At 40.1% G+C, this 19,724-nt stretch overlaps 1 long non-coding RNA gene and 1 other non-coding gene across 2 annotated transcripts; both read left to right on the top strand.

Moving 5' to 3' along the window:
• Positions 1-6,306: 6,306 nt before the first annotated feature.
• LOC113603780 (small nucleolar RNA U13) lies at positions 6,307-6,410 on the top strand. The gene has a single exon (XR_003425464.1). It is a non-coding gene; the product is annotated as a small nucleolar RNA U13 (small nucleolar RNA).
• Positions 6,411-13,212: 6,802 nt separating this feature from the next.
• LOC106965484 (uncharacterized) lies at positions 13,213-19,141 on the top strand. The gene is made up of 3 exons (XR_003425435.2): positions 13,213-13,434; positions 15,892-15,978; positions 18,527-19,141. It is a non-coding gene; the product is annotated as an uncharacterized LOC106965484 (long non-coding RNA).
• The last annotated feature ends 583 nt before the right edge of the window (positions 19,142-19,724 follow it).

The following is a 19,724-nucleotide window of genomic DNA, read 5'->3' as shown; positions in this document are numbered from 1 at the left end:
GCTGTGTCCATCCCTGGTGTCCTGGAGCACCTGGGGCATTTCCCTTCCCAGCTTTGTCATGTGGGGTTAGACTCCTCTGGGTCTTAGACTCCTCCTTGCTCTGTCCTCCTGGAAAGGCTGATCTGGGGATGTTAGAGCTAGCTGGGCTTTTCCCTCTTTGAGTCCTGGGAACACATGGCTTATTTCTCCAGGCCACGTTTCATTCAGGGGCCTCGCAGTTGTTTTCCGCTCTGCCCATAAAATGTCACACTTCTGTGATCTCACTTGTTAGGTCTGTTCTCTCTCTCGCCCTGGTTTCCTTTCTCTTCATATTTTCCATCCTCCCGCCTTTCCCCAGCCCCTCTTCTCTTCAAGAGGGTCCTCCCAAGTGGGAAGCCATGTATGAGTGTGATCTGAAGAATGACTTGTACCCAACCATCCTTTCCACTATCTGGCAGGGTGCCTGAATTCCCACCTCAGAGTGTGAACCGTGGGATCTGAGGCTTGTGCCGTCACTACCAGTCCTGCTGCTCTCCAGATTATGGTTACTGTCTTCACTGTGAATCTTAAACCTTGGTGGGCATGAGGAGGTAGGGGCCTGTGGGGATGGATGACCCCATGCAGGAACAATGGGCAGTTGGGACCTTTGCAGATAACTTACCCAAAAGGGAATTGGGGGCCCTGGGAGGACTGACTAGTCATGAGCTGCTCAGCCATGCGAGGGAGGATTCCGTGCTCTGAGCTAGGGCCCATCGTCCCCTCTCCGTGGGGGCAAGGGCAGGAGCAGCGTCTGCCTGGCTGTCCTGGAGTACCCTGGCCAGGAGGAGGAAAGCCAGCTTTCTCGACCTCACTTTCCTCTGGACAAATGGAATGACCTCATCTCCTGCCTGCTGTGCTGTTTGCATCAATTTCTGGCGAGTCTTGGGCTTTCCTGGACTGGCTCCCTGGACAGTTCCTTCCTTTTGTCCACAGACCCTGTGAGTGCAACCTGCTGACCTCTCCTTCAGAATCTTCTACTACCACATTCTCTTTTGGGGTGCAGCTTCTCTCCACACCTGCTGGCACAGAGATACATATTCTCTTCTCAACATCTCCTTCCTTCTCTTGCATCTCCAGAGACAGGCCCACAGAAGACTTTTCTTTTGGTGATATTTGTTACTTTTTTTTTTTTTAAGTAGGCTCCATGCCCAGTGTGGGGCCTGAACTCATAACCCTGAGATCAAGAGTCACATGCTCTATCGACCGAGGCAGCCAGGCACCCCTGATTTTCATTACTTTTGAGGGCCTGACTAAACTCTCGATCTGGAGCAGTGACCATAGCCTGGATGTCAGCTGGGGCCACTCTCCTCCTCGACATCTAGGTAAGACACTGCTCAGCTTCCAAGCAGGGCAGGTCCTGGGCAGAATGGGGAGGAGACAGGACTGTCTACTGGATAAATTTCAGTGGGTCAGCTGTTACGGTCACCTCTCGTTCTGATTCCTCTTTCAGCTAAAGTCCTGTTCCTGCTTCTGTGCGCCTGGCTGTTCCCTTACCTCTGCTCGCACAGGTTCCAAATTTGAGACACAGGGCTTTCTTGAATTTTCCAAATCAGCTATAAACAGAAGCTTGTTAGGTGTGGCAAAACTTTTACTGAAGGTTTTTTGTTTTTTTAAAAAAATTTGTGAAATGTTTATTTATTATTGAGAGACAGAGACACAGAGTGTGAGCGGGGCAGGGGCAGAGAGAGAGGGAGACACAGAATCTGAGTCAGGCTCCAGGCTCCCAGCTGTCAGCACAGAGCCCGATGCGGGGCTCGAACTCACGGTCTGCGAGATCATGACCTGAGACAAAGTCGGACGCTCAACCGACTGAGCCACCCAGGCGCCCCAGAAGGTTTTTTTTTAATGTTTATTTTTGAGAGAGAGAGAGAGAGAGAGAGAGAGAGAGAGAGAGAGAGAGAGAGCATGAGAGCAAATGGGAGAGGGGCAGAGGGAGATGGGGACAGAGGATCTGAAGTGGGCTCTGTGCTGACAGCAAAGAGCCCAATGTGGGGCTTGAACTCATGAACTGTGAGATCATCACCTGAGCCAAAGTTGGACACTTAACTGAGTAAGCCACTTAGGCACTCCTGAAGGTTTATATATCATAAAGATACAACCTAAAATTGTATTTTGGATAGTCTTGTTCTCAATGGTCCTTCCCGCCCCAGAGATTAATCAGTGATCTTGCTACCTTACAAGGCGGTAAAGGCACGATCTTGCTGACACCGCCCCCACCCCACCCTGCCCTTTCTGTCACAGTCTGCCTTTCAGAAATGTTCTGTCTGGCAGCATACCTCATCTGTCTTCAGCTCCTAATCTCCAAATCAGTCTCGGCCCTTTATAAATCTATCAGTCAAAGTACTCACAGGAACAAATTCTCTCCAAGATCTTTCATTAGAAGGAAGTTCTGTTACATTACATAGGCATCAGAAATCACTGTTCCTGATCTTTAATATCCAAATGCCTTAGTTTTTCTAGCCTTCTTTGTCCCCCATTCCATTCCTTTGTCCTCCACTCCTGCCTTTCTTTGATGATGCCACCCCCTCCTTTCCCTGCTACCCACCACTTTAGGTCCTCCTTCCCAGCCACTCTTTGAGAGACCACGTAGCCAAGTGGGCAGCACAGTGGGGTGCACTCACTTCCCACTTCTATAATTTGCATTCTTGGGACTCCTCAGTCAAAGGGGACCAAGCATTTGTGGGCATTTCTTCCAACCTCTGACCACTTTTCAGTTTCTCATCTCCAGCTCCTAGCATCTCCTGGCACTTAAGTGAGTATTACTTGCTGAGTATTAGATGGTCTATCCTCAGCTATATTCCTTGACAGTTCTATCCACAATTATAAGTTTGAAATTTCAGGGGGCCTGAGGGCACATTGACCTCCCAAATTCCATTCTTCTCTCAACAAGAATTTTTTGCACATACATTCTATGCCAGGTAATGGATCACAAAGATGAAACAAACAAACAAACAAACATGTGGTTTCTGCCCTCATGTAATTGACACACCAGTGACAGAAATTGACCAAATAATCTCAACGACAAATGTAAAATTTTTATTTTATTTTTAACATTTATTTACCTTTGAGACAGAGAGAGACAGAACATGAACGGGGGAGGGTCAAAGAGAGGGAGACACAGAATCTGAAACAGGCTCCAGGCTCTGAGCTGTCAGCACAGAGCCCGACGTGGGGCTTGAACTCACGGACTGCGAAATCATGACTTGAGCCAAAGTCGGCCACTTAACTGACTGAGCCACCCAGGTGCCCCTAAAATTTTTAGTAAAGGCCATTACTGCAGCACCCTGAAGGGGAGAGATAGGGAGCAAACAGATGCGTGTCCCTTACGGGGTGAGGAATGCTTCAGCCAGGAAGTATGTGGGGTCTGCCAGCTCTCCACCTTCCTGAGAACTGTTTCTTCCTTTGGTTTAGGTTTCTAGACACCACCCTATTTTTTTCTTTGGCCACTTCTCTTCTTAAGCCATAAGAGTTTTTCTTATATACAGGTGATATAAAATAGGGATGATCTGGTCCTCGAAGTCTTGGTAGAATGTGCGTGTGTATACGTGTGTCTATTTTGAGTGTGAGTTTTTCACTGCTGATTTAATTCAGGTTTTCAATTTCTTCTAAGTCAGTTTGTTGTTTTATATTTTTCTGGGAGATTATCTATTTAATCTCTTTTAGATTTATGGGTGGAAATATTTAAAATCACCACTAGGTCTACAGTTATTTTCATTTCTATTATTGTTTACTTATAATTTCCTCATTTTTTTCTTGATATAGTTGCAAGAAATATATCTAATTATTAATTGCTTCAAAGAACCAATTCATTTTGATTTCATTGTGTTTTTCCATTATTTCTTTGTTTTCTTTGTTACATTTTACTCTCTGGTGTATTTTTTTTCTTTTAATTTTTTAATTTTGAATTTTATTTTAAATGTTTATTTATTTTGAGAGACAGTGAACACACATGTAAACAGGGGAGGGGCAGAGAGAGAGGGAGAGAGAGAGAGTCCCAAACAGGCTTTGTGCTGTCTGCAGAGATCCTGACGTGGGGCTCGGTCTCACGAACATGAGATCATGACCTGAGCTGAAATCAAGAGTTGGACACTTAACTGACTGAGCCACCTAGGCATCCCCTCGTGTTGCTTTTAAATTATTTCTTTCCTGGGGCGCCTGGGTGGCTCAGTGGGTTGAGCGACCGACTTCGGCTCAGGTCATGATCTCACGGTGTGTGAGTTTGAGCCCCGCGTCGAGCTCTGTGCTGACAGCTCAGAGCCTGGAGCCTGCTTCTGATTCTATGTCTCCCTCTCTCTCTGCCCCTCCCCCACTCATGCTCTGTCTCTCTCTGTCTCAGAAATAAATAAACATAAAAAAAAATTATTTCTTTCCTTTTACTTTATTTGGGTTTACTCTGCCATTCTTTTTCTAACTTCTTGGATTGGATGCTCAGTTCATTAATTAAAAATTTTCTTTTATAATGTTTGCATTTAAGGCTATAAATTTCACTCTAGGAACTATTTTGGCTATGTTGAAGCAAGATTTTGTGAAAATAATAAAACATATTAAATCATGAGTTTGCTATATTGTGTTTTAATTATGTCAGCTTATTATTTTTTCCCATTGTTATTTATTTTTGAACTACATATTATTTATAAGTACATTTTAAAATTTCCACATCATTGGGGTGCCTGGTTGGTTAAATGCCTGACTCTTGATTTTGGCTCAGGTCATGATCTCATGGTTTTATGATTTGAGCCCCATGTTAGGCTCTGTGCTGACAGCACAGAGCCTGCTTGAGATTCTCCCTCTCTCTCTGCCCCTCCCCCAATCGCTCTCTCTCACTCTCTCGCTCTCTCAAAACAGATAAACTTAAAAAAAAAGTGTTAAAATTTCTACATCATTTCTTACATCATACACAAAAATAAACTTGAAATGGATTAAAGACCTAAATGTGAGACCTGAAACCATAAAACTCTTAAAAGAAAGCCTAGGCAATAATCTCTTGGAGATCAACCTTAGCAACATATTTCGGCTATGTCTCCTTGGGGGCGGGGGACAAGAGCAAAAATAAGCTAACGAGGGATGCCTGGGTGGCTCAGTCTGTTGAGTGTCTGACTCTTGATTTCAATTCAGGTCATGATCCCAGGGTCATGGGATTGAGCCCTGTGTTGGGCTCTGAGCTGAGTGTGGAGCCTGCTTAAGATTCTCTCTTTCTCTCCCTTTGCTCCTCTTCCTCTCTCTCTCTCTCTCTCTTGCAAAACCAACAAAGAAACAAACTACTGGGAAAATTAAAAAAAAAAAAAAACTTGCACAGTAAAAGAAACCATCAGCAAAACGAAAAGGCAGCTATTGAATGGGAGAAGATATTTGCAAGATTTCCAATCAGGGGTTGATATCCAAAATATATAAAGAACTTATAGAACCCAACACCAAAAAATCCAAATAATCTGATTTTAAAATGGGAAGAGGACCTGATTACACATGTTTCCAAAGAAGGCCAACAGGCACATGAAAAGATGCTCAACATCACCAATCATCAGGGAAATGCAAATCAAAACCATGATGAGATATCACCTCATACCTGTCAAAATGGCTAGTATCAAAAAGACAAGAAATAACAAGTGTTGGTGAGGATGTGGAGAAGAGAATTCTCTTGCGCTACCTTCCTTTAGGAAGGTAAATTGGTGCAACCACTCTGGAAAGTAGTATGGAGGTTCCTCAGAAAATTAAAAATGCAAGTACCATATGATCCAGTAATTCCACTTTTGGGTGTTTACTCGAAGAAAAGAAAACACTAATTTGAAAACTTATATTCACTCCTATGTTTAATAGCAGCATTATTTGCAATAGCTAAGATATGGAAGCAGCTCAAGTGTCCAGCAATAGATGAATTAATAAAGAATATGTGATATATATACAATGGAATATTACTCATCCATAAAAAGAATGATATCTTGCTATTTGCAACATGAAGAGACCTACAGGGATTATGCTAAATGAAATAAGTCAGGCAGAGAAGGATAAAAACCATAAAAAACAAACAGCGAACAGAAACAGACTTATAAATATGGAAAACAAACTGGTTGTTGCCAGAGGGGATGGGGGTGGAGGGATGAGTGAAATAGGTGAAGGGGATTAAAAGGTACAAATTTCCAGTTGCAATATAACTAAAAAATATAACTTACAAGAGACTAAAAGTGAAGCATACAGAGTATAGTCAATAATATTGCAATAACACCTAATGGGTGATAACTATATTTATGGTGGTGAGCATTGCATAATATACAGAATTAAAAAAATTTTCAGATCCTTTTATAGTTCATAAGCATGATGATTGGGGGTTCATGCTTTTGTGTGACATGTGCCACCCTTAAACCTTGTTACGACGTCGGCACATTACCCGTCTGAAATTAAAAAAAAAATTTTTTTTTCAGGGGAGCCTGGGTGGCTCAGTGGGTAAGCTTCTGACCACTCTTGATTTAAGCTCAGGTCATGGTCTCATGGTCATAAGTTTGAGCCGGGCTTTGGGCTCTATGCTCACAGCTCGGAGCCTGCTTCAGATCCTCTATCTTCCCTCTCTCTGTCTCTCCCCTGCTCTCTTTTGCTCTGTCTCTCTCTCTCTGTGTCTCAAAAATAAACAAACATTTAAAAAAATTAAAAAATTTCCAGATCAATGAGGTTTAAAATGTTTCCTTTTTATCAATGTTGGTTTTATTTCATTGTGGTCAGAGAATGTCAGCTGTATGTGTAATATGGTAGGCAGAATATTGGACCTCCAAGGATGTGTACATCATTGGAACTGAGTATGTTGTATGGCAAAGGGGAATCAGAGTTGCAGACAGAATCAAGATGGCTGATCAGTTGTCCCTGAGATGGGAAGATTATCCTGCACTATCCAGGTGGACCCATTACAACAGCAAGGGTCCTTATAAGTGGAAGAGGGAGGCAGAAGAGAGAATCAGAGGGGTGGCAGCAGGAGAAGGAGTCAGCCTGTTATTGCTGAGTTTGAAGATGGAAGAAGAGGGTCATGGGCTATGGAATGTGGAAGGCCTCCAGAAACTAGAAAGACCAAGGAAACTAATTCCCTCTGGAGCCCCCCAGGGAGAATCGGGGAGCGATGCAGCCTGTTGACACTTTGATTCATTTCCAACTTCTGACCTACAGAGCTCTGATAGTAAATTTGGATTCTTTTCAGCTAATCCAGTTTGTGGTAATTTGTTAGGGCAGCCATAGAAAACTAATACATATAGATCCTCTGGTTTGGGATTTAGTCTGTGGTCTAGGATGTAGCTATAAATGTCCCCATATGCACTAGGAAAAAAAAAGTATATTTCTAATTCAGTGGTCTCCAAACTTTTTTGATTTTGTACTTCATTGATCAAATGATTTTGATCATGTATCCCCAAATGTATGCAATATTTTTAAGCAAATTAAGATCATTATTCAAATACAAATTCTATGTAAGTATATGGACATTAAAAAAGATGGGACAAAATGGCATAAGTCACATATAAAAATACAAAAATGATGAGGTAAAGTTGGGGATAACAATATTTAAAGATAATATATTTACCTATTTACAACATGAAGGATCCTTTTGCTTTCATTAACATATAATGACATTTTATACAGTATAACAATATACTAGTAATAATATATTTAGTAAAAGCAATGTGATTTAATATGCTTTATTATTTTCACAAAATATTGCTTCAACACTTTATATATAGCGACCAGTGGATCTGGGTCTAAGTTCAAATATTTGGTTTTAATGACTGATTTAGATGAAAAAGGCGCTCTAGGTTGGGTGTGTTTTCTTTTAATGTTTATTTTGTTTTGAGAGAGAGAGAGCATAAGTGGGGAAGGGGCAGAGAGAGAGGGAGACAGAGGATCCAAAGTGGGCTCTTGTGCTGACAGCAGAGAGCCTGATTCGGGGCTTGAACTCATGAACTGTGAGATCTTGACCTGAGCTGAAGTCAGATGCTCAACCGACTGAGCCACCCAGGTGCCCCGGTTGGGTGTGCTTTCTAATTTTGAATCACGGGCCTATCTTCAGCAACACTTTTTCTGTTGGGTTACTTGGTGGCCCAGGTTGAGGGCATGTCCCTTCAAGGTGGCTTTGCAGGTGATTTTATCAGACATTCTAGGGAATAGTACTCACCTGAGACCAATTTATATGTTATTTTCTCAGAGGCAGAGGGGGTTTCTCAATCATGATCGCATAAATTTGAACCCTCGACCTAGGTGATCACAGGCTTATAGTTGCAACTTTTCAAGTTAATTTTTTCTCCACCCAAAAGGAAGACAGACAGAGGCAGGCAAGCTTCCTTGTGGAGGCTCTGTGTTGTAGAGTGGGTCTTTCTAGATTTTTCTTAAAGGTTTCTAGTTTATGTGGGAGTGTGTCTTTTCCAATTTGGCCCTTGTGGGAGTATTTACAACTGTGTAAATGAGTAAATGCCACTACAAGCCAAGGACTCTCTGTCCCAGAGAGTCAGCTGCTAAACATTTACCATCACATCATTTCTGCTGGCTCACTAGAGCCGGGCCCAGTAATTGTCTTTGGTCCTTTTTGTTTTTGAATCCAGAGTTATTTCCTGTCTGGACCCTAGATTAGAACTACTCCTGGCAAGCCTTTATCTTCCTACTTCAACCAGCTTGGGATCCCAAACCAGCAGAGCTGGATGGAAGGTTTTTGATCCTCCCGGTGTATCTACTCATCTTACGGATGTCAGAACCACTGGCCAACGAGGTGAAATAATTTGCTCTTTGTGGCAAAGTTGAGAGAAAGCCTAGGTCTCTTGAGTTCCAGTCCACTGCTAACTCTAGCACTTACAGAGACAGACACATATTTGGTGCACGGTGCATGTGCTGGATTGAATGAATGCTTGACAATACCTTCTGGACTCAGCCTGCAGACATGTCTTGGTTGCTCTTCCTGTTCCTTTCTGCTTCCTATCTCACAGAGATTGTTCCCTGCTCTTCCGCTTTATGAAGCCATCCCAACTTCTCTTTGCTTTTCTTTTTCTAAATGGAAATTTCATTACACAAGGAATACCTTCCTATGTCTCTTTCTAGAAAATTAAGCAAGTAAAACCCATTCATTCTACCAGTAGTTATATGCACTAACAATTCTCACACATGTGCCCCAGGACACAGGTGCAAGAAGGTTCAAACACTACTATCTGTAACAGCAAACAAAAAGAAAAAGAAAAAGAGAACCCATAGGTCCATAAATGGTAGATTGAACAATAAAGTGTAGTATGTTCACCCAGTGGAATATTCACCGAGTGGAACACTTAGGAGAAATGAAAATATCACTAATGCGGATGAGTCTCAAAGACACAATATCACACAACCATGTGAATGTACTTAATGCCACTGAATTGTGTGCCTAAAACCCAGCTAAAATCATAAAATTTGTGTTATGCAATTTTACCACAATAAAAAATATATAAGCAAGCAAATAACACCATACTATTGAGCAATATTGAGGGAAGAAGGCAGGCCACAGAAAAGTACATGAGTAACATTCCATATATATAAAGTACACAAACAGGCAAAACTAAACAGTTTGCTGTTCAGGGATACACACATAGATGGTAGAACTGGAAAGAGAAGTTAAGGGAGTGATGGACACAGCCCAGAGCTGGTCCCGCCTGTTGGGGAAGGAAGGGTATGATCAGGAAGCTTCTGAGGTTCTGCTAATATTACAATCTTAGCATAGGTTTTCAATATTGTTAAAACTGGATAGTATCGGGGCGCCTGGGTGGCACAGTCGGTTAAGCGTCCGACTTCAGCCAGGTCACGATCTCGTGGTCCGGGAGTTCGAGCCCCGCGTCGGGCTCTGGGCTGATGGCTCAGAGCCTGGAGCCTGTTTCCGATTCTGTGTCTCCCTCTCTCTCTGCCCCTCCCCCGTTCAGGCTCTGTCTCTCTCTGTCCCAAAAATAAATAAACGTTGAAAAAAAATTAAAAAAAAAACTGGATAGTATCTTGTATATTGGATATAGTTCACAATGAAAAGAGTTAAGAATATAAATTATATAAAGGTATTTATATAAATGTATAAATAAAATGTCTGATAAAATAAACTGCAAAGCTACTTTAAGGGGACATGCCCTCAACCTAGTCCACCAAGTGTTCCAACAGAAAAAGCCTTGTGGAAAATGGACTCATGATTCAAAGAAAACACACCTGAAGCAGTTTGACCTTCGTCTAACTCAATCATTAAAACCAAATATTTGGGGCCAACCTGGGAGGCTCAGTCAGTTGAGCATCTGTCTTCAGCTCAGGTCATGATCTCAGGTTTGTGGGTTTGAGCCCCACATCGGGCTCACTGCCATCAGCCTGTCAGCGCAGAGCCTGCTTCAGATCCTCTGTCCCCCTCTCTCTTCCCCTCCCCTGCTTGTGTTCTCCCCCCCAAAAAATATTAAAAATACCTCAAAACAACCAAATATTTGAACTTAGATTCAGATCTACCAATCACTATATATAAAGTATTGAAGCAAGAGTTTGTAAAAATGAGACAGACACACTAAAACACAGTGTTCTTACTAAATATTTCTGAATATACTTATGTTGTATAAAATTTTGTTATATATTACTATTTTAGTGGGAGCAAAAAGATCTTTTATGTTGTAAATAAGTAAAAATAACATTATATTTGTTTTCCGCAACTTTATCTCCTTTTGTATTTAAAATATTAGAAGTGAAAATGGAAAAAACAAATGAAACAATTCTAGATAAGCCTCAAAATCCCTTTGATCAGTTTTCTCCTCCAGCCTTCGTTCTCTCTCTGCCTCCTCAGAGGTATCACTGTTTCAAATTAGCAACTATTCTTCCAGAACTTTTTCTAAACAAACAAATAAATTATATGTGTATATGTTTTATTATTTTAGGAATGTTCATGACCAAAAATGAGGGAAGATCCCTTTCTCTTGTTACTCTGTATGGTAATAAACAGGTTCTTTTTTAATTTTTATTTTTAAATGTTATTTATTATTTTTTTATTAAAATTTTTTTAAACGTTTGTTTAATTTTTGAGAGGCAGAGAGAGAGCACTAGCGGGGGAGGGCAGAGAGAGAAGGAGACACAGAATCCAAAGTAGGCTCCAGGCTCAGAGCTGTCAGCACAGAGCCTGACGTGGGGCTGGAACCCCGGGAACTGCGAGATCATGACCTAAGCCCAAGTTGGTCACTTAACTGAGTGACCCACATGCCCCCCCTTAAAAAAATTTTTTTTAACGTTTAAATGCTCATTTATTTTTGAGATAGTGTGCACACGAGCAGGGGACGGTCAGAGAGAGAAGGGGACAGAGGAGCCGAATCCTGCTCTGTGCTGATAGCAGCAAGCCAGATGTGGAGCTCAAACTCATGAAACCATAAGATCATGGCCAGAGTCGAAGTGAGACGCTTAACGGACTGAGCCACCCAGGTGGCTCTTTTTATACAGCAGAGAATGGAAGAGCACAACCTCTGCAGACAGACATCTGTCAGCAAAAAATCAGGTGGATCTTTCTAGCAAAGTCTTTTGTTTTTTCTTTTCTTTTCTATTTTTTTAGTCTCTTTTCTTAAAATTTATTTTAATGTGTATTTACTTTTGAGAGAGAGAGAGAGAGAGAGCAAGCAGGGGAGGGGCAGAGAGAGAGGAGACACAGAATCCGAAGCAGGTTCCAGGCTCTGAACTGTCATCATGGATCCCAATGTGGGGCTCCAACTCACGAACTATGAGATCATGACCCAAGCCAAAGTTGGACGCTCAACCGACTGAGCCACCCAGGTGCCCCTAGTACCCTTTATTTTCTGTTTAAATATTATTAAGTGATAATCAAAGATTTCTTACTCTGATCCCAGTCCCTCTCCTACTGAGGACCCTCTCCTTGAATTTGTCAGAGCAGGGAAGATCCCTTGTCTCCCAGGAGGTGGGTGAAAAGCCTCACATGTAGCAGGTGGTCATTACTTCTCCCTGGCAAGGTCTTACGCCCCTCTTTCATACCTGAGATAATTGACGGTGAGGACACCTGATTTTAACTTTTCCTTTCTTATTTGGGGCATGGCAGTTTACCTCTTTTCTCTAAAGTAAATATTACACAAACCAGCAGTAATTCTCCTAATACAGAATAAGATATAAAGCCTGAGGAACAAATCATCCATTGGTTTTTGCCACTTATTAGAAAATTATCTCATGGGGGACGCCTGGCTGGCTCAGTTGGAAGAGTGTGCGTGACTCGATCTTGGGGCTGTGAGTTCGAGCTCCACACTGGGTGTAGAGATTACTTAATATGTAAAACTTAAAAAAAGAGGCTAAAAAAAAATCCCCCAAACAAAAAACAAAACAAACAACAAAAAAATTATCTCTTGGAAGTGAAACAGTCCCAAGCCTGGCGATTTTATGCTCTTCATGTGTTGCTTTTAAAGCTCATCTTTGTCCAGATGAAGAAAAGATTCTTTTTTTTTTTAATGTTTATTTACTTATTTATTTATGCTACGCACTGAGCGGAGCCCAATGAGGGGCTCAATCTCATGACTGTGAGATCAAGACCTGAGCTGAAATCAAGAATTGGGCACTTAACCGATTGAGCCACGCAGGCGCCTGGGTAAAGGATTCTTACTTGGCCTAGCATCTCAGCCTGCCCCTCAGAAATCTCCAAGGGCTTCCACACACTGGTGTTTTGGGTTTTGTTTTCTCATAAGTGATATATATCATTCTAGAATTTGCTTTTTAAATCCAATAACATAGCTTGGAGATCATTTTATGATATAGAGCTACTCATTTTGTTAAATAGACAATGGATGTACATAGGGTTTTTAGCCATTCTCCTGCTCATGAACACTCCCCTGCCCAAAACATTTCATTATAACAAATGGTGTCATATAAACATTTCATACCTCCCCGTGCATGTGGGAGTGTGTCTTAAGAATAAATACTGGGCATTGGAATCGCTGAGTCATAGGGTATGAATATTTTTCACTTTAATAGATACTGGCAAGTTGCCCTCCAAAGTGGCTCTACCAACTCACACACCCACCAGCAGTGGAATGAGAACACATATTTCCTTACATCCTGCCAAATTTCATATTAGCAAACCATTTCTGACAATCTAATTGGGGGAAAATGCTGTCTCATTGTTGTCTCCGTGTATGTTCTTTTGATTGCCAGTGAGGTCAAATGTCTTCCACAATTATTGGCCGCTTGTATCTCCTCTTTTGTGATGTCTTCATCCTTGTGACGCCACCAATGTTCTAAAGTCCACTCTTGGCTCTTCTCTACAAAATCCTCTGCTTTGTGACCCAACCTTCAGGGCCTCTGCCAATCCCGTGGATCTCTTCAGATGTTCGCCATCTCCCTAGGAGCTGAGAGAAGCCACCTGGTGGCAGGGGAAGTCATTCTTGTCCCCCCATCTTAACAAGCCTCAGGACACTTCAGATCTGCTCAAAGGTGGTATTTCTTAGCTCATTTGGGAGCTGGATGTTGGGACTTGGCTGACCTTTATTTAGACTCCTCTGTTTCAGCACCAGATGCCTTCCTAAGATCTATACTGACCTCGAGCCCAGACTGAAGGACTCCTTGGTGCATGTTGACTCTTTTTAAGTTGAGATAAAATTAAACATTTTAATCATTTTATAATGGGGGCGCCTAGATGACTCAGTCGGTTAAGTGTCCAACTCTTGATTTTTGTTTCAGGTCATGATCTCACAGTTGTGGGGTTGAGCCTGGTGTTAGGCTCCGTGCTGGGTGTGAAGCCTGCTTAAGAGTCTATCTCTCCTCTGTCTCAAAAAAAAAAAAAAAAAAAAAAAAGTTCAACCATTTTATATGTGCAATTCAGTTGTGTTTAGGATTTTCACAAAGTTGGGCAAATAGCACCACTATCTAATTCGAGAACATTCCCATCTCTCCTAAAAGAAACCCCATACTCATTGACAGTTAGTCCCACTTGTTCCCTCCCCTTTCTGCCCTCCTCCACCCCCCCAAACCATTTTCTGTGTCTGTAGATTTGCCTATTCTCACCATTTCATGTAAATGGAGTCATATAATATGGGGTCATTTTTATGTGGCTTCTTTCACTTTAGCATCATATCTTCAAATTTTATCTATGTTGTAGCATGTAACATCAGTACTCATTCCTTTTTATCGCTGAATAATATTCCATTGATGGATATACCACATTTTGTCTATCCATTTATCAGTTGATGGACATTTGGGTTGTTTCCACTTTTTTGACTATTATGAGTAATGCTGCTATCAACATTCATGTTGATACAAGTACAACATGTACAAGTTTTGTGTGAACATATGTTGGGTATAACCTATGATTGGAATTGCTGGGTCATATAGTAACTCTATGTTTAACTTCTTAAGGAACTGACAAACTAACTGTTTTCTATAGCAACTGAACCATTCTGCATTCTTATCGATGGTACATGAAGATTTTAGTTTCTCTACATGCTTACCAACACATGTTAATTTCCATTAAAAAATTAGACCTACCCCAGTTAGAACGAAGGGGTATCTCATTATAGTTTTGATATGCATATCCCTAAGACTAATGGTACTTAGCATTTTTTTATGTGCTTACGGACCATTTATATATCTTCTTTGAGAAATGTCTATTCCTTTGTTCATGTTTAAATTGGATTATTTGTTGAGTTGTAAGAGATTCTTTATATACTCTGGATACTAGACCCTTATTGGATATATGATTTGCAAATATTTTCTCCATTTGATGGATTATTTTTTCACTTTCTTGGGAGTATCCTTGATACATAAAAGTTTTTAACTTTGATAAAGTCCAATTTCTTTTGTTAGCATTTTTTTCTTTTGATTTTGGTGTCATATGAAATTGTTGTCTAATCCAAGGTCAAGCAGATGTATATCTGTTTCTTTCTAACATTTTTATGGTTTTAGCTCTTACATTTATTTTTTTGATTGATTTTGAGTTATTTTTTTGTATACACTTTGAGGTAGGGGTTCGACTTCATTCTTTTGCCTGTGGATATACATTGTCCCAGCACTATTTGTTGAAAAGGCATTTCTGTTCACATTGAATAGTCTTGGCATCTTTGTTAAAATCAATTGGCTATAGATACATGGGTTGACTTCTGGACTCTTGAATTGATTCCATTGATCTATATGTCTGTCTTTATGTCAGTACCACACTGTTTTAATTACTGTAGCTTTGTAGTAATTTTTGAAATCAGAAAGTGTGAGTCCTCTGACTTCTTCTTTTTCAAGATAATTTTGGCAATTTGGTGTTTCTTGCATTTCCATACGAATTTTAGGATTAGCTTGTGCCTATTTCTGCAAAACAAGGCAGTTGAAATTTTTATAGGGGTTGGATTGGATCTGTACATTAATTTGGGGGAGTATTGTTATCCTAATACTAGTAAGTCTTCTAATCCATGAACACAAGGTATCTTTTCTTTTATTTAGGTCTCTTTTACTGTCTCTCAACATTTCGTAGTTTTCAGTGTACAAGCCTTACACTTTCTCCATTAAGTTTATTCCTAAGTATTTTATTCTTTTTCGTGCTTTTGTAAATGAAATTTTTGTCTTAGTTTCATTTTCTAATTGTTCATTGCTCGTGAAGCATGTTGGCTTTTGAGAGAGGCAGTGGTTTTCCCCACAGAGTTGGAAAGGGACGCCTTGTGCCGTAGGCGTGTTGCTATCACACCCTGTGGGCCATTGCTTGGGCTTACTTGGAACTTATCTGAAGTCACAGATGGAGAGTTTGATTCTGTGATGCAAAAGGGAAATATATCTGACTCATCTTCCCCACACTCCCTCTGCTTCTGAAGCCTTCCTCAACTGGGAGAGGAAGAGAGTGGGTTGGTGGCCAGGGCTTCCCCTTCTCTTACAGCTGCTTCTCCTGACCCTCTTCACCTTCATGGTTTTAAGGGCACCGCTGAAGTTATTCCTGAAGAGCAAGGGCTGTGACAACCTTCTCTCTCACCTGCAAATTGGGCCAGAATCTTTCCTCCTTTGGTGAGCATCTTGTCCATAGAGGAATGTTGAGGGTGATAGGCACAGGCAGAGTCCTGGAGGTTGGGAGGGGATGGGTCAGAGGAATCTAGGGAGGGGGTATAAGGATCAACCAGATGGTAAAAATTTGAGAAGTGGAGGACCAGTCAAGGTAGATCTGTGCTGCCTAGGCTATGTCCAAGGCCATTTCTCTTCTCGATCACTTGTTAGCTGGGCCAGTGACTCAAGTTGTGAGTCTGTTTCCACTGTAACATGAGGATGCTGAAGCTTGCCTCACAGGGTAGATGTGAGCGGTCAAGTGTGGTAACATGGGGACACACCCTGCTGAGGGCTTGACACAGAAGGTGTTAGTAAATACTTCTGGAAGTAGGAGTTGATCATCAAACTCTTTTCCTTCTAGGGGTTGGGGCAATGTGAGAGCTCAGGATTCCTGAAGTGTCACAGAGCTAATAATGGAAGGGAAAGGGTGGAGAAATCCTTCAGGAAGAGGTATAAGGAAGGCCTGTGGGACAAATTTCTCCTTTACTAGAGCTCAGAGTTAGCAATGGGAGCTTTAGGATGGGCAATGTGGAGGATTCTGGGGCTGAGAAGACCCCATTACATTTCATGCCATAGAAATGGGACAGGCTGGCTAGGGACAGTTGCAAGAAGTAAGATGTTGCAAGTTTATATGTTTTATATTTGAGAGCATAGAAAAATAGGCTATGCATAGTTACTAGAATTTTAAACAAATATTAGTTTATTAAAGTAATCAATGTCAAAATCTAATTTTCTGATGCTTTTTAAGTTTGAATTACAATTTTTATTATTCTATTTTGAATCTAAATAAATTTGAAAATCTTACTTATTGCTTTTCTTTAATTGCAGCCTATAGATTTTGTTTGATTATTTATAATATAGTAAAACAAAGGCAACGATCTTCACTTTTGGGAGCACGTTTTTATTGTGGTAAAGTACATATAACAAAATTCACCATCTTAACCATTAAGTATACAGTTCAGTGGTATTAAATACATTTACATTGTTGTGCAACTATTACCATCTATTATCATCTTTATAACTTTCTTCATCTTTTAAAACTGTAACTATATCCATTAAACAAAAGCTCTCCATTCTCCCTTACTCCCAACCCTTGGCAACCACCATTCTACTTTTTGTCTTTATAATGTTGTCTATTCTAAGTACCTCATGTAAGTGGAATTATACAGTATTTGTCTTTTTGTGACCATATGACTTTCAGTGTATTTTTCTTTTATTACCTATGCCTTTGATGTCATATCTAAGAAATCATTGCCAAACCAGTGTTGTGAAGCTTTCTTCCTGTGTTTTCTTTGAAGATTTTTATTGTTTTAGGTCTTACATGTAGGTCCTTGATCCATTTTAAGTTAACAGATGAGGGTCTAACTTTGTTCTTTTGCGTGTGGACATCCAGTTTTACCTGCACCATTTGTAGAAAAGACTGTTCTCTCCCCATTGAATGGTCTTGGCACCCTTGTCAAAATCATTTGAAAAAAAAAAAAAAACGTATGTACAAAGGTTTATTTCTGAGCTGTCTATTCTGTTCCATTGGTCTATGTTTTGTCTTTATGCCAATACCACACTGTTTTGATTACTTTAGCTTTGTAGTAAGTTTTGAAATCAGCAAGTGTGAGTTCTCCAGTTTGTTCTTTTTCAAGATTGTTTTTGCTATTTGGGTCTCTTGAGATTTCACATATATTTTAGTGTGGGTTTTCCTATTTCTGCAAAAAGTATCATTGGGATTTTGATAGGGATTCCATTGAATCTATAGATCACCTTGTGTAATATTGATATTTTAACAATATTAAGTCATCCAATCCACAAACATGGAATGTGTTTTCATTTATTTACGTCTTTAATTTCTTTCAGCGATGTTTTGTAGTTTTTATTGTACAAGTCTTTTACCTCCTTGGTTAAGTTAATTCCTTAGTATTTTATTCTTTTTGAAGCTATTGTAAATTAAATAGGTTTTGTAACTTGGTTTTTTAGATTGGTCATCATTTGTGCATAGAAATGCAAGTGGTTTTTGTGTGTTGACTTTGTATCCTGCTACTTTACTGAATTCATTAGTTTTAACAACTTTGTGTGTATGTAATTTTTAGGGTTGTCTACATATAAGATCATGTCATCTGCAAACAAAGATGATTTTACTTCTTTTTTCCAATTTGGATACTGTTTATTTCTTTTTCTTGCCTAATTGCTCTGGCTAAAACTTCCAGTACTGTGTGAAATATAAGTGGTGAAAGTGGGCATTCTTTAGGTAATTTCTTGTTGTAGAGGACAAGCTTTGAGTCACCATTGAGTATGGTATTTTTGTGGGCTTTTCATATATGGACTTTATTACGTTGAGGTAGTTCCTTTCTATTCTTTTTTTGGGGGAGGTATTTTTATCATGAAAGTGTGTTGATTTTTGTCAAATGTTTCTTCTGCATTAATTGAGATGATCATGTGTCTTTTTTCCCTCTTCATTCTGTTGATGTGTGGCATATTACATTGATTGATTTTCATATGTTGAATCAACTTTGCATTCTAGGAATAAATCTCACCTAGAAGATTATGGTGTATCTGAAGATTAAGATTGGTGTATAGTGTTTCTGAAGATTAAGAAGATTAAGGTGTGTACACCTTATGGTGTATCACCTAGAAGATTATGGTGTATGGTAAGATTATATCATGGTGTATAATCCTTTTTGTTAAAGTTTATTTATTCATTTATTTTGAGAGAGAGAGAGAAAGAGAAAGACAGAGGGAAGGAGAGAGAGAATCCCAATCAGGCTCTCTGCTGTCAGTGCAGACCCTTACATGGGGTTTGACCTCATAAACTGTGAGATCATGACCTGAGCCTAAATCAAGAGTTGGATGTTCAGCCAACTGAGCCACCCAGGTGCCCTTATAATCCTTTTAATATGCTGAATTTTATTTGCTAGCATTTTGTTGAGAATTTTTTTTTTTTTTTTGCATCAATGTTCATAAGGGATATTGGTCTGTAGTTATCTTTTCTTGTAATGTCTTTGGCTTTGGTGTCTGGGTAATATTGGCCTCATAGAATGAGTTAAGAAGTGTTTCCTCATTAGGGCACCTGGTTGGCTCAGTCAGTAGAGCATGTGACTCTGGATCTTGGAGTTGTGAGTTCCAGCCCTATGTTGGGTGTAGAGATTACACCCAAAATAAATCTTAAAAAAATAAAATCTTAAAAAAAAAAAACAACAAGTCGTCTTCCCTCCTCTTAAATTAAAAAAAAAAATTGAGAAGGACTGGTATTAATTCTTCTTTAAATGTTTGGTAAAGTTCATCAGTGAAGTCACCAGGTTCAGGGCTTTTCTTTATTGGGAGATTTTTTTTTTTAAGATTTTATTTTCAAGCAATCTCTACACCGAATGTGGGGCTTGAACTCACAACCCCAAGATCAAGAGTTGCACACTCTACCAACTAAGCCAGCCTGGTGCCCTGTTGGGAGATTTTTGACTACAGATTCAATCTTCTTACTAGTTATAGGTCTATTCAGATATTCTAGTTTTGGGTATGTCTTGTGTTTCTAAGAATTTGTTCCTTTCATCTAGGTAATCCAACTTGTTAGTGTACAATTGTTCATAGTACTCTCTTATAAGCCTTTTCCCCCCTGTCAAATAGGTAGTAATGCTCCACTTTCATTTCTGATTTTAGTAATTGAGATTTCTGTCTTTTTCTTGTAGTCCATCTAACTAAATGTTTGTCAATTTTGTCGGTCTTTT

This window comes from Acinonyx jubatus, chromosome B4 (assembly GCF_027475565.1).
Source record: "Acinonyx jubatus isolate Ajub_Pintada_27869175 chromosome B4, VMU_Ajub_asm_v1.0, whole genome shotgun sequence".
NCBI classification, from domain to species: Eukaryota; Metazoa; Chordata; class Mammalia; order Carnivora; family Felidae; genus Acinonyx; species Acinonyx jubatus.
Note: the sequence above shows the minus strand (reverse complement) of the source record. Positions and strands in the feature narration are given on the sequence as shown.